Genomic DNA, 15,750 nt, shown 5'->3' with positions numbered 1-15,750 from the left:
ATACAGACTCTGTCTCAAATTCCTCCAAAAAATAAAGATTAAAAAGTGTGTGTTTTGATCTGCACTCAGACTCCATATTTTTTCTCTGCAGATGGAGAACATTTTTCATCATAGGCATTTATGAATTCTTAGATTACTATATTGCTCAGAATAGCTGTTATTCACAATTCATCATTGTACACTGATCATCAGTTAATATAAGTGTTTCCAGGGTTTCCTAATTTTCCCCTTAGACCTTCCTCCTCCTCATTTCTTAGAATACAATAGTATTCCATCCCAATCATTTACCACAACTTGCTCAGCCATGCCCTAATTGATGGGAGTCTTCTCAACTTAGAATTTTTTTTGCCACCAAAAAATAAAGCAAAAACAAAAATAATGTAAACATTTTTGAATGTATAAGTTTTTGTACTTTCTGATCTTTTTGGAGTATAGATATGTGTTTCTGGGTCAAAGGGCATGCAGAGTTTGGAAATAGTTTCAAATTACTCTTTGGAATGGCTATATAAATTCAAAACTTCATCAACAATGCATGAGTATCCACTTTTCCCTCAGAATATTTGCCATTTTTCTTTTCTGTCATATTAGCCAATCTGGTAAGTGTGACCTCAAAGTTTTTTTTTTTTATTTGCATTTCTCTAATCAAGTGATTTTCATATTACTATAGATAGTTTTTATTTCCTCTTCTGCAAAATACCTGTTTATGTCTTTTTAATATTTATCTATTGGGGAATGAATTGTATTCTTTTAAATTTGCCTCAATTTTCCATATATTTGAGAAAAGAGACCTTTATTAGTGATACTGTGAAAATTATCCTCTCCCTTTTTTTTAGCTTTCCTTCTGATCTTGTCTGTATGATTTTTGTTTTTGTAAAAATGTTTTAATTTAATGTAATAACAATTAACCATTTAATATCACATAATGCTCTCCTCTTGCTTGGTCATAAATTTCATGGATAAACTATTTCAGGTTTCCTTAATTTGCTTATGATATTACTTTTTATTTTTAAATCTTGTGCTCATTTTGAACTTATCTCTTTACCTACTTTCTACCAAATTGATTTCCAGTTTGCCCAACTTATTGTCAAATATTGAGCACTTTTCCCAAAATCTTGGATCTTTGGATTTCTCAAACAACTGATTACTGTAGTGATCCCTAATCTATGGAACTGATTTACTGCTCTGTTTCTTCCACTGCAGCAGATTGTTTTGATGATTGCTGATTTGTAATACAGATGATACCTATTATAGGTATGAACTTCTTTCACTTTTTAATTCTCTTGATATTCTTGACCTTTACTTCTTCCAAATGTATTTTATCATTTTCTACCTCTATAAAGACATTTTTTGGCAGCTTTGTTGGTATGGCAATGGATAAATTAATTAATTTAGGTAGCACTATCATTTTATTCTGTTGGTTTATTCTGTCTACAAGCAATAAATGTTTTTTCCAATTGTTTAGATCTGAGTTTATTTGTGTGAATAGTGTTTTGTAATTGTGTTGATGTAACTGAGCCCATCTTGGCAGGTAGAATCCAAAGTATTTTATATTGTCTACATGTATTTTAAATGGAATTTCAGTCTCATTCAATTGCTATTTAACATTTGGATGTAATATGGTAGAGGAAATTGGTATATAAAAATTGTGTCAAGCCTTAACCTACTTTTCTCCAGGGACCCAGATGATATAAAAGACAGTATGTACCTCTTCTAGGAAGTAGTAAATAATGAATCTTGGTTCTTCTGTGGTTGCTATATCTGCCAAGTAAGTGCCCTTTTGTAAAATCTCATTGATATTAATTGGACAGATGGAACTGAAGCAATAATCACTTTCAGCTAACAAGAGAGGGACACAAAACAATGGGAACTTAAGAACCCACCAAATTACATTAGATAAATAATATACAGTGAGTAATCATTGTAATCTAGTGTCTGAAAAATCCCAAATCCAAGCTTTTGGAATAAGAAATAATTATTTGACTAAAATATTTGGGAAAAATTTAAAAAGCAATTTGTCAGAAACAAGATATAGATCAATATCTCAACATCCATGAAATAAGGTCAAAATAGCTACATGATTTTAGACATAAATTGTGTTCTCATATGCAAATTAAGGGGGACATGGAATGGGGTTGTTCTCAGATATATGGAAAAGGGAAGATTTTATGATAAAAAAAGATGTAAACAGCATTACAGGATTTCCTTGCCTTCAGCTGCTCCATGAAAATTTTTTGCATCATATATTATAGATGCTCTTATATTCCACTGAAATTTTATCAGGAGCCTTGAAAAGATTGTCAATATTGTCTTTTCATTTGCATAATTGTCCTCACGAGGAACAGTACTTTTCTTCCAGGATCTGTGGTTTTTACTAAGCTGAGTTTCATCTTTCAGTTTAAGTCTTGTATATGGGTAATAAGTAGAGGGTTATGATTTGACCAAAATGAATCTGGTGAGGTGATGAAGATCAATTTTTATACTTTGTGAACACTGTCACAACCAATAACAAATTATATGTATATAAAATTGGGAAGATACAGTGCTCCATTTCAGAGAGACTTCTTCCTGAAAGACATGTTGACATGTCATGGAAATGTCTTGAAGAAATTTAGAGCAAGTAGAGCCATTCTTTAACTATTTTATGTAAATGGTAAAGAGGGAACTCTTTGATTTGCTATTAGAATTGGGGTAAATTTTAAAAATCTCTATGTTCATTCTCTTAACTTTGGCATTATTTGGATTTGCTGACATTGTAGATAGAGGTTCCTGAAGACCTATAGGTGAGAGATGTATGTCAGGTCATATCTTGCTCAGAGTTAGTATAAAATCTAGAATACATAGCCCATCCTTGTGCATTTAAAAAAGGCAAGTGAGTGAACCATGTGAATGTCTAATGGCGAATCCCATAAGAGTATGAGCCAGTGAATCTAGCATCTAAGTTCTAAGGAAGGACCTTCAAGACCTAACCATTTGGATGGTCCAAATGGATGTGAACATGATAGGAAAGACTGCTATGTATAAATTATATAAGGCCTTAGTCTACTTTCCATAGTGACTAAGATGACATAGCATGATTCTCCTCCAGGGCTTAGGGAGCAAGGAATATTGGTATTTGTGTGCTTATTTCTGTGCTTGTTATATGCTCCAAGTAAACATCTTTTTGTAAAATTTCATTGAAATTATCTGGATAATGGCAGAAACTAGGCATAGACCCACATTTAACACCACATACTAAGATAAGATCAAAATGGGTCCAAGATTTAGGCATAAAGAACGATATCATAAATAAATTAGAGGAACATAGGATAGTTTACCTCTCAGACTTGTGGAGGAGGAAGGAATTTGTGTCCAAAGGAGAACTAGAGACCATTATTGATCACAAAATAGAAAATTTTGATTACACCAAATTAAAAAGTTTCTGCACAAACAAAACTAATGCAAACAAGATTAGAAGGGAAGTAACAAATTGGGAAAACGTATTTACAGTTAAAGGTTCTGATAAAGGCCTCATCTCCAAAATATATAGAAAATTGACTTTAATTTATAAGAAATCAAGCCATTCTCCAATTGATAAATGGTCAAATGTTAGGTTCTTACTAAGTGCTAATGAGATAATGAGATATTAGGTTTTTAATAAGTGCAAAGTAGGTACTTGAGAATTCTCTAGTTCTGGCCTTTACTGGGAGTTTTTACTTGTGAATTCCTGGAGAAGAGCTTGCATGCTTAGGAGGAGCAAGTTCATTGGTTGAAGTAAATTTTCCCAGAAGCCCTTGCATTATCCCACGCCCATTCTCTGGGAGGATAAAAGAGGGAAGTCAGTACTCTGGACCAGAGTTAACGACCACTGTCTGGAGACAACGGTTCACTACAGGAAGAAGAATCTGTCCCAGAGATTTGAGTTGACACAGCAGATCTCCTCCCAGAGAGCAATCGGCAGCTGCTGGAGACAACAGCACATTACATATTGGTGCCCAACATGGGGCAAGGACTTTTGCTTATCCTGACAAGGACTTATTCTGAGCCTTGTTCAGAGCAGGTAGACTGGACCATCGCAATTTGGCACCCGAACAGGGACTTGAACCCTGGACCAGAACTAGAAAATTGTCATGTACCGACTTAGCACTTAGTAAGAACCTAATATCTCATTATCTCATTAGCACTTAGTAAGAACCTAACAGTCAAAGGATATGAACAGACAATTTTCAGATGATGAAATTAAAACTATTTCCACTCATATGAAAGAGTGTTCCAAATCACTATTGATCAGAGAAATGCAAATTAAGACAACTCTAAGATACCACTACACACCTGTCAGATTGGCCAAGATGACAGGAACAAATAACGATGAATGTTGGAGGGGCTGTGGGAAAACTGGGACACTGATACATTGTTGGTGGAGTTGTGAAAGAATCCAGCCATTTTGGAAAGCAATCTGGAATTATGCCCAAAAAGTTATCAAAATGTGCATACCCTTTGACCCAGCAGTGCTACTACTGGGCTTACATCCCAAGGAAATACTAAAGAAGGGAAAGGGACCTGTATGTGTCAAAATGTCTGTGGCAGCCCTTTTTGTAGTGGCTAGAAACTGGAAAATGAATGGATGTCCATCAATTGGAGAATGGTTGGGTAAATTATGGTATATGAAGGTTATGGAATATTATTGTTCTGTAAGAAATGACCAACTGGAGGAATACAGAGAGTCTTGGAGAGACTTACATCAACTGATGCTGAGTGAAACAAGCAGAACTAGGAGATCATTATACACTTCAACAATGATACTGTATGAGGATGTATTCTGATGGAAGTGGATATCTTCAACATAGAAAAGAGCTAATCCAATTCCAATTGATCAATGATGGACAGAATCAGCTACATTCAGAAAAGGAACGCTGGGAAATGAGTGTAAACTGTGAGCTTCTTTTTTTTTTTTCCTTTCCCAGAGTATTTTTACCTTCTGAATACAATTCTTCCTTTGCAAAAACAACAACAAAATTCGGTTCTGCACATATATATTGTACCTAGGATATACTATAAGATATTTAATCTGTATGGGAATGCCTGCCATCTAGGGGAGGGGGTGGAGAGAAGGAGCGGAAAAATTTGGAACAGAAGGTAGTACAAGGGATAATGTTGTAAAAAAAATTACATATGTACTGTCAAAATATTATAATTATAAAAATTAATAAAAATACTTCACAGACTAAAAAAAAATTATCTGGATAATGGAATTGAGACAGAAATCATTATCAGGTAATAGTGGAAGAACACAAAACAATGAAGGCTCAAACCCACAGATTTACATTAAAATATCCCCATAATCATTAGACTGGAACTTAAAAGAATGAAGGGAAATTGTAGCTGGCATAGATCTGGATCACTAAGGCCAAAGCATGACTATGTATAAATTGTGACTTAACTATTATTACTCCAAATGCAATAGAATCATAGGATCCTTGTCCAGTGATCAACAGGTGGATACAATTCTGGAAAAGAGATGAATCCTATCATGCACTTTTGCTAAAAATTAAACCAAAATACAAAAGGAAGTTATAGTTAAATGGGAACATAGTTTTGAAATTGTTTTGAAGAAGCAACAAAGGGGATTAGTGTAACAGATGTTTTCTTATGCCCAATGGAAAAGAAACATTTGTGAGGCTTTTACCATTTTATATTGTAGATCCTTTTTTTATTTTTTATTTATTTATTTTTTTTGGAGTCAGGCCAAAACAATAGTTTTATTTCAGCATTCAGCAATTTCAGCCATCAAAAAATAAAACTCTAACACCAAAGGATGGAAGGAAGACTTCTCTACAGCATGATTTAGGTGGGCTGCATCCGGAACCCCCCCCAACCCCCCCGCCTCTGGGCACCACAGGCAGGAAGGATGGTGGTTATTCATTCATCCAATAAATTAGGAAGCGAAGAATTCAGGGGGCCAACTGCTCATTTCTGGGCTGGCATAAGGTCATCGATGGACTGGCCCTGCTCCAAACGCTTCTCTATCTCAATGAGCAACTTCACACCATCCACCACCATCTGCACCAGCTCTACCTCTGAGAAGCCCAGTAGATCAGCATTGGAGATGTCAAAGACACCACCCACAGCTGCTGTGTCCACTCCACCTGTGCCCCTTTTCTGCAGTCTCAGCTTCTTCAGCACCTCGCCAAACTTCTCATACTTGCCCAGGTGGGGAAGTTTGATGTGGACACCTGCACGCAGGCCTGTGCCCAGGTTGGAGGAGCAGGTCAGGATGTAGCCCAAGTGGGGGTTCCACATGAACTCGTAGTTCTTGGTCTTAAAAAGGGTTTCAATCTGGGTGAGCCCTGTTCAGAACCTTGTGAACACCTCTTTCATGTTACCCCCCTTCTGCATGGAGATAACCCTCAGATGATCTTCCTCATTAATCCACACCAGAAAGGTCTTGTTGTCATTGTGCCAAATGCCCCTGCCATCAGGCCAGTCTCGGGCCATGCCAGATGCCAAGAGGAGGGGGGAGACGGGCTTGTCGAAGAAGAAGTGGTCATCAATCAGCTGCTGCTGTTCCTGCTCAGTCATGTTCTTCAAGGCGTAGTACTTCCCATTCAGGTCACCTTCCAGGCTGGCCAGAGCTTCCACAGAGAGTTTCTCTACTGCACGGCGCTCGCCCCGGCTACAATGTGGAGGCAGGCAGAACCCCCGGATGCTACGACCAGTTCGAACACGAGAACTCAGCACATAGTTAGGCTCCAGGTCATCACCACCCTGCAGATTGTCAGGGTTAAGATCAGTCTTATGCTCATCTGAAGGCTTGTAGCCACCATGGCGGTCCTCAATGATGGGATCAAAGAGTTCCTTGAACACCTCATAGCTCTCTTCATCTCCAGCCACACAGCCCACAGTCATGATGAATGGGTGCCCTGGGTTGTCCACGCCGGTCTGAATGACATCATCCAGGGTAAAGCCGCTGGATGTAGCCTTATCCCGGAGTTTCAAGTAGAGCTCCAGTGTCAGCACCTTCGCCATGTGGTTGTTGTGGTCGGAGAGGTCGGGGTACTCCTCCTCCTCGGAGCAGCGGGACTTCATCGTGTTGTGGCTGTTGGAGAATGGCATGGTGGCAGGAGGCGCGGTCGTTCCCGAAGGTCGCAGAGGGAAGGAGCTTCAAAAGATGCTGCGGCTGCTGCACCGAGATCTCAGGCCACCTAAGCGGAGCCCAGTCAACGAGTCCGTAGATCCTTTTTTTAAAACAAAATGGCAAGGGAGAATGGTAGGAAAGAGGATAGGAGAGAGATCTTTGGAAGGGCAATAGATTAGGTAATAGGAAAGAGCAAGACTGTAGGTAGAAATAAAATAAAGGACTCAAGAAGTGAAGAAAATAAGTCATACAAACACAATAACAAAGATCAAGAGTAAAATTTATTGGGTTAAAAAAAAAAAGCAGAGATAGTAATTATGACCTTGGACAAGTTAAAACAAAAATACATTTAAAGAAAAGAGAAAAATGCAAAAACCACACTAAATATGAGACATTAATTAGTATAGTTTTTGACTAATTAAAATAGGTGAAATATTGCTGTAAAGTTGGAAATGATGAGTTTCTGTACATAGAAAAATATGTAAAGGTTTGGACTTATGAAGAAAGATGTTATCTACCTTCAGAGAAACAAGACAAACAAAAAGAGTACTTGTCCTATATAGATGTATATGAATGTACATATATATATGTATGTGCATGATTATAGATATCTATGTGCATGTATATATAAATATATCTGTACTAAATTGCAGACTTCTTGGGGGCAGAGAAGGGAAGAAAGGGAGAAAATAAATAAAGTAACAAATTCAGCAGAGAAAAAAGAAAACCTATAAGGAAGCAAGGAAGAGATAAAGAGCTCTGAACACAATGTATAGTAGTTATTATATGGACTGTCTTTAAATGGAAATTTATTGCTTCATATTTTGAATCATTTCTTACATTGTGCTATGGACATGGGGATTGGTTTTCTTTAAAGTTTTAAATAAATATTTTTTTTAAAAAATTACCTCCACAAAACCATGAATCACCAAGAAGACTTTTGTATCTTATGTGTTACAAGTTTTTAGACAAAAATTATCATTTATGTATTTCAGTGTATAGCCAAATGAGATTAAAGGAGAAATTCTGTGTAAAATAACTGCAGATAATATTAAATGTTTGGAAGTCTAGCAGACAAGACAAACCCTGCAATTCTATTAATAAAATCCTCAAATCCTTTACAAACCAATTAAGTTATATCTAAGGAATGGAGAAATATTAATTAGTCTGGGTAAATTTAGTAAAAATTACAATTAACCTAAATGAATTTACTCATTCAATGCCATATGAATAAAATTACCAAAGAATTGTTTTATAGATAGAAAAAATAAGGACAAAATTAATCTGGAAGAATAAAAGGTCAGGAATATTGCGAATAAAAATAACTTAACAGTATCCCATCTGAAATTGTATCACAGAGTGATAATCATCCACATATTATAATATCACCATATATTATAATATCACCTTAGAAATAGAGAAATAAGAGGCACACAGCTGCTTGAGCTCCGTGTTTTCTCTCAGAATTTACTTAATGACAAGCCTCGGAATTAATGCTTGACCAGAAAAGAAACCCACAAATAATCACCAACAGAAGACATCCTTGAAATTCGCCAGAAAAGGTCTGTGTTTGCTCTGGGGAGGGGACGAACAGACTAGGCGCAGCCTGTGGGCAATCAGTGAGAGCCAGACAGGCAGCTCATACAGCCCGGACCTTAGGGGGTGGCATGGGATCTCTGCCATTTCTGTGAAACGACCTTTAACCCAGTGTGGATATTCCGTCTTGGCAGCAAGCCAGGAGAAGCAGAAAAGGTGTAAGTACTGGAGGAAAAGAATAAAACCCCGGAAAGATAACATCTCTCTCAGGACTCAGTCACAGCCACCCCACCCCCACCCCCACCCTGAGTAACTCAGCTTAAATTTAAATGATAATCAAAAGGGGGACATCTCTTCTGACATGTAAACAAACTTACTTAAAGGATAATGAAAATTTTACAAAAACATTGTAGGTCTAAAAGCAGCCAAAGCTCAAATTAACATATTATTTAATCCCAAAAATTCATCAAAATCCCTAAAATTAATATTGGACAATTCTGTAATGATATAGAAGATATAATGCTAATATCAGTAACATGAACAAATTCTCCTTGCATAAACATAATTTAGCCTGGAACAACCACTTCTACTTAATCAAATAAATAGCCGCATCCACACACTAGCACCTTATTACAATTATTGTTAACCCAACTCAGGTATGCACTTAAGGAAAGATTAAAAGGAATAAAAAGAACTCGGCAAACACAAACCCCGCCTGTTTACCAAAAACATTACCTCTAGCATTTACCAGTATTAGAGGCACTGCCTGCCCGGTGAGTTTTTACTTTAACGGCTGCGGTATCCTGACCGTGCAAAGGTAGCATAATCACTTGTCTTTTAAATAGGGACTAGTATGAATGGTATCAAGAGGGTTTAACTGTCTCTTATTCCCAATCAGTGAAATTGACCTTCCCCTGCAGAGGTGGGAATACCAATACAAGATGAAAAGACCCTATGGAGCTTAAGACACATAACTCAACGCATACTCCCATCAAACCTATTAGAACAAAAATGTATAATGCCCTGAGTTGTAGTCTTTGGTTGGGGTGACCTCGGAGTATAAAACAACCTCCGAATGAAATAACCTAGATTAACTTATCTAAGTGTATAAATACCAGTAATTGACCCATTTTTTGATCAACGGAACAAGTTACCCCAGGGATAACAGCGCAATCCTATTTGAGAGCCCATATCGAAAATTAGGGTTTACAACCTCAATGTTGGATCAGGACATCCAAATGGTGCAGCTGCTATTAATGGTTTGTTTGTTCAAGGATTAAAGTCCTACGTGATCTGAGTTCAGACCGGAGAAATCCAGTTCGGTTTCTATCTGTAAGTGATTTCTCCCAGTACGAAAGGACAAGAGAAATGGGGCCAACATCCCTAATGAGCCCTAGAACTAACATATGAATTCATCTTAATATTCTATTTCAACTTTTTTCCCCCCAAGAACAGGGTTGTTAAGATGGCAGAGTTGGTAATTGCATAAAGCTTAAGCCTTTAATCCCAGAGGTTCAAATCCTCTTCTTAATAGATGTTCATTTTAAACCCACTACTATATATTATCCCTATTCTCCTGGCCATTGCCTTCCTCACTCTCATTGAACGTAAAGTGTTAGACTACATGCAGTTTCGAAAAGTACCAAACATCGTAGGACCTTACGGCCTCTTACAACCATTTGCAGATGCCGTAAAACTATTTACTAAAGAACCTCTACGCCGCCTAACCTCCTCCATTTTAATATTCATCCTCGCCCCAATTTTAGTTCTCTCCATTGCCCTAACAATCTGAACTCCACTACCCATACCTAACTCACTGCTAGACCTAAACCTAGGACTTCTTTTTATCCTATCCCTTTCAGGACTCTCAGTATACTCAATTCTATGATCTGGATGAGCATCAAACTCAAAATAGGCCCTAATCGGAGCTCTACGAGCAGTTGCACAGAACATTTCATATGAAGTATCTCTTGCCGTTATCCTCCTATCCGTTATATTAATCAACGGATCCTTTACCCTAAAAACCCTTTCAACCACCCAAGAAAACTGATGATTAATTATCACAAACATGGCCTTTGGCTATAATATGATATATCTCCACACTAGCAGAAACCAACTGAGCACCTTTGGACCTAACCGAAGGAGAATCTGAACTAGTCTCAGGCTTCAACATAGAGTACCCAGCCGGCCCTTTCGCTATATTATTCTTAGCCGAATATGCAAATATCATTGCAATAAACGCTATTACAACAACTCTGTTCCTAGGATCCTCCCTTACCACAAACTTAACTCACATCGATTCCATCTCTTTCATATTAAAAACACTTTTCCTCACTATAGCCTTCCTATGAGTCCGAGCCTCATACCCACGATTCCATTATGATCAGCTCATGCACCTTCTATGAAAAAATTTTCTTCCACTAACACTAGCACTCTGCCTATGATTCATTTCCCTACACATTGCCCTATCATGCATCCCCCCCACAAATATAGAAAATAGAAATATGTCTGACAAAAGAGTTATCTTGATAGGATAAATAATAGAGGTGTAAGCCCTATTATTTCTAGAATGATAGGATTTGAACCTATATTAAAGAACTCAAAACCCTTTGTGCTCCCATTACACCACATCCTAGTAAGGTCAGCTAAATAAGCTATCGGGCCCATACCCCGAAAATGTTGGTTCACACCCTTCCCATACTAATGTCCCCATATGTATTAACCATTTTATCACTAAGCCTCTTGATCGGCACATGTCTCACCTTATTCAGTAATCACTGATTCACAGCTTGAATAGGCTTAGAAATCAACACACTGGCAATCATTCCCCTAATAACCCTACCTAACAACCCTCTCACCACAGAAGCCGCAACAAAATACTTCCTTACACAAGCCACCACCTCAATAGTGATAATATTCGCTATTGTGTACAACGCATGAACAACCAACCAATGAACATTATTTCAACTCTCTGATCAATGAGCCACTACCTCTATAACTCTAGCCCTTTCTATAAAACTAGGACTAGCCCCTTTCTACTTCTGAGTGCCAGAAGTTACACAAGGAATTTTACTCCTATCTGGAATAATTCTTCTAACATGTCAAAAAATTGCCCCTACAGCCATTATTTACCAAATTGCCCCTTGTCTTGACATAAACATTCTCATCACCTTCGCACTTCTATCAACCATTTTAGAAGGATGAGGAGGCCTAAACCAAACCCACATAGGGAAAATTCTGGCCTACTCCTCTATAGCGCACGTAGGCTGAATAGTAGTTATTGTTCACATTAAGCCAACAATAACAGTACTCAACCATCTATATTATAGCCACACTGACCACATTCATAACCCTCAACATTACTAACACCACTAAAGTAAAATCACTTGGTGGCCTGTGAAACAAATCCACCCCAACAACTATCATTCTCCTAACACTTTTATCCTTAGGGGGTCTTCCACCACTCACCAATTTATGCCCAAATGACTTATTCTTCAAGAACTAATCAACAACGGAAATTCACCACCACTACCATTATAGCTCTTTCTGTCCTACTAAACCTATTTTTCTACATACGAATCATTTATGCATCAAGCCTTACTATGTTTCCATCTACTAATAACTCAAAAATGCAATGATTTAACCACCCAATAAAACCCACTACACTTATCCCTAAAGCCGCTATCATCTCTTCACTATTACTCCCACTCACCCCTATATTTATTACACTCACATAACTAAGAACTACAAGACTATCTTGCATCACTCAAACGCAAATCGAGCACTTTAATTAAGCTAAGTAAGCTCTCACCCCAGGCCTCGGCAGCACTTAAGCTATTTTTTTGAATTTGCAATTCAACGTAATATATACTTCAAAGCCAACCTAAAGGCTTAGGTTCAAACTAGACCAAAGGCCTTCAAAGCCTTAAGCAGGTGTTAAATCACCTAGCCTTTGAATACAACCTGAGACTCCCCGCCTTGTGAAAAAAAAAAGCCTCAGATCCCAGATGCAGCCAGCAGCCATCACTGTCCTGCTAGTGCCTTGCTGCTGTCTCCCACGGTCTGTGGAGGAAGCCTAGTAACACCATTCAGCCCCCTCCCCTCCAGAAACAGACCAATTGTTTCTCTTGTCAATTTGTTTTCTTCCATTCCCGCTCTGACAAAATGAACAAAACATTTAAAAGGGCCCTAACCATTGACAACTTCTGTATGGAGAGAGAGCAGACTTCAAACCCTGAGGAGACTAAAAGCAGACTGTCTCCAGAGGAATCCCTTAAAGGGGATATGATCTGATCCTCAATACACAAAATTCTCATAGAGGACATCAAAAAGGCTCTCACAAAAGGAAGAGAAACGGGAAAAGGAAAGGGAAGCTTGGCAAGAGAGTCTGGAGAAGTCATCCCATGCATTTAAAGACAGAGTGGATAAAGAAAACAAATCATTAAGGAATAAAATTAGTTAGTTGGAAAAAGAAAACAGCTCTCTAAAAAATAAAATTGATGAAATGGAAAAAAATTCCATAGAAGATAAAAACTCAATTGGACAATTACAAAAAGATATAAAAAAGTGAGTGAAGAAAACATTGAAAATTAGACTTGAACAAGTAGAAATGAATGACTCAAGGAGAAACCAAGAAGTAGTCAAGCAAAAGCAGAAAAATGAAACAATTGAAAAGAATGTCAAGTACCTTATTGGAAAGACAACAGACCTGGAAAACAGATCCAGGAGAGACAATTTGAAACTAATAGGACTTCCTGAAAAAATGTGAGGAAAAAAAGAGCCTGGACACTATTTTCCAAGAAATTATCAAAGAGAACTGCCCAGACGTTTAGGAAACAGAGGGTGAAATAGACATTGAAAAAATTCATCTATCACCTACTGAAAGGGACCCTAAAATCAAAATGCCAAGAAATATACTGGCCAAGTTCAAGACCCATCAGACGAAGGAAAAGATATTGGAAGCTGCTAGAAAAAAGCAATTCAGATATGGAGGAGCCACAATAAGGATAACCCAGGATCTAGCAGCATCCACATTAAAGGAATGAAGGCCCTGGAATATGATATTCCAAAAGGCTAAGGAACTTGGTATGCAACCAAGAATAATTTAACCAGCAAAAATGAGCAGTTTTCCAGGGAAGAAGATCGACATTTAACGAAATAAATGAATTCCATCTTTTCTCGATGAAAAAAACATATCTACACAAAATGTTTGATCTTCAAATACAGAACTCAAGAGATTTCTAAAAAGGTAAAAAGAAATCATGAGAACTATATTTTATCCATAAAGATATGTAAAGAACACATGTATAATTTGTCCTAGAAACTAGAGGTGGAAAGAAATTATATCATAAAACAGGGTAAAGTGGTGGTACTATATCTCATGAAGAGGCAAAGGTAACCTATTATATCTGAGAGAAAGAAAGGAGGGGGATGTACATAGTGTGTATCAATAGACATATTCAATTTATGGTGAAACTTCTTCCACTTCATGGAAAAGTGAGAGGGAAGGAGTAAGCTAAGGGGAAGGGAATACAGAAATTGTGAGGAAAAGGGGTAAAATAGGGGGAGGAACTTTAAGGTGGAGGAGGGATACTAAAAAGGGAGGGCTGTGAAAAGCAAGTGGTGCTCACAAGTTCAATACTGGGGAGGGGGTAAGAGGGAAGGAAAGGATAAAAGCATAAGCAGGGGTTAACAGGATGGCAAGCAATATAGAATTAGCCATTCTAACCATAAATGTGAATGGGGTAAACTCCCTCATAAAGAGGAAGCAATTAGCAGACTAGATTAAAAGCCAGAATCCTACTATCTGTTGTTTACAGGAAACACACCTGAAACAGGATAATACATTCAAAATAAAAGTAAAAGGGTGGAGCAGAATCTACTATGCTTCAGGTGAAGCCAAAAAAAGCAGGGGTAACCATCCTCATCTCAGATAAAGCAAAAAAAAAAAATTGATCTAATTAAAAGAGATAAGGAAGGGCACTATATCCTGCTAAAGGGTACCATAGATAATGAAGCAGTATCAATATTAAACACCTACGCACCAAGTGGTACAGCATCTACATCCTTAAAAGAGAAATTAAGAAAGCTACAAAAACAGCAAAATTATAACAGTGGGAGATCTCAACCTTGAGCTCTCAGAATTAGATAAATCAAACCACCAAATAAATAAGAAAGAAGTCAAAGAGGTAAATAAAATACTAGAAAAGTTAGATAAGATAGATCTTTGATGGAAGCTAAATGGAGACAGAAAGGAGTACACTTTCTTCTTAGCAGTTCATGGAAACTATACAAAAATTGATCATATCCTAGGACATAAAAAACTCAAAATCAAATGCAGTAAGGCAGAAATAGTAAATGCATCCTTTTCAGACCACAATGCAATGAAAATTACATTCAATAAAAAACCAGGGGAAAGTAGACCAAAAAAATAATTGGAAACTAAATAATCTTATACAAAAAATGATTAGGTGAAACATCAAATCATAGACATAATTAATAACTTCACCCAAGAAAATGACAATAATGAGATATCATACCAAAATGTGTGAGATACAGCCAAAGTAGTAATAAGGGGAAGTTTTATATCTCTACAGGCCTACTTGCATAAAATAGAGAAAGAGAGGGTCAATGAATTGGGCTTACAACTAAAATTGCTAGAAAAGGAACAAATTAAAACCCCCCAGAAAAACATGAAACTTGAAATTCTAAAAATAAAAGGTTTGATTAATAAAATTGAAAGTAAAAAAAAAAAATTATTGAATTAATTAATAAAACTAAGAGTTGGTTCTATGAAAAAACCGACAAAATAGACAAACCCTTAGTAAATCTGATTAAAAAAGGAAAGAGAAAAAGCAAATTCTTAGTCTTGAAAATGAAAAGGGAGAACTCACTACTAATGAAGAGGAAATTAGAACAATCGTTAGGAGCTACTTTGCCCAACTTTATGTGAAAAAATTCGATAACTTAAATGAAATGAAATAATACTTTCAAAAATATAACTTTCCCAGATTAACAGAGGAAGAAGTAAATAGTCTAAATAGTCCCATTTCAGAAAAAGAAATAGAACAAGCTATTAACCAACTCCCTAAGAAATAATCCCC

The 15,750-nt window shown here is 37.1% G+C and overlaps 1 pseudogene; it reads right to left on the bottom strand.

The window, feature by feature from the left end:
- Positions 1–5,866: 5,866 nt before the first annotated feature.
- LOC141546033 (creatine kinase B-type pseudogene) lies at positions 5,867–7,104 on the bottom strand (annotated as a pseudogene).
- Positions 7,105–15,750: the final 8,646 nt, after the last annotated feature.

Source organism: Sminthopsis crassicaudata, chromosome 6 (genome assembly GCF_048593235.1).
Source record: "Sminthopsis crassicaudata isolate SCR6 chromosome 6, ASM4859323v1, whole genome shotgun sequence".
NCBI lineage: Eukaryota > Metazoa > Chordata > Mammalia > Dasyuromorphia > Dasyuridae > Sminthopsis > Sminthopsis crassicaudata.
Note: the sequence above shows the minus strand (reverse complement) of the source record. Positions and strands in the feature narration are given on the sequence as shown.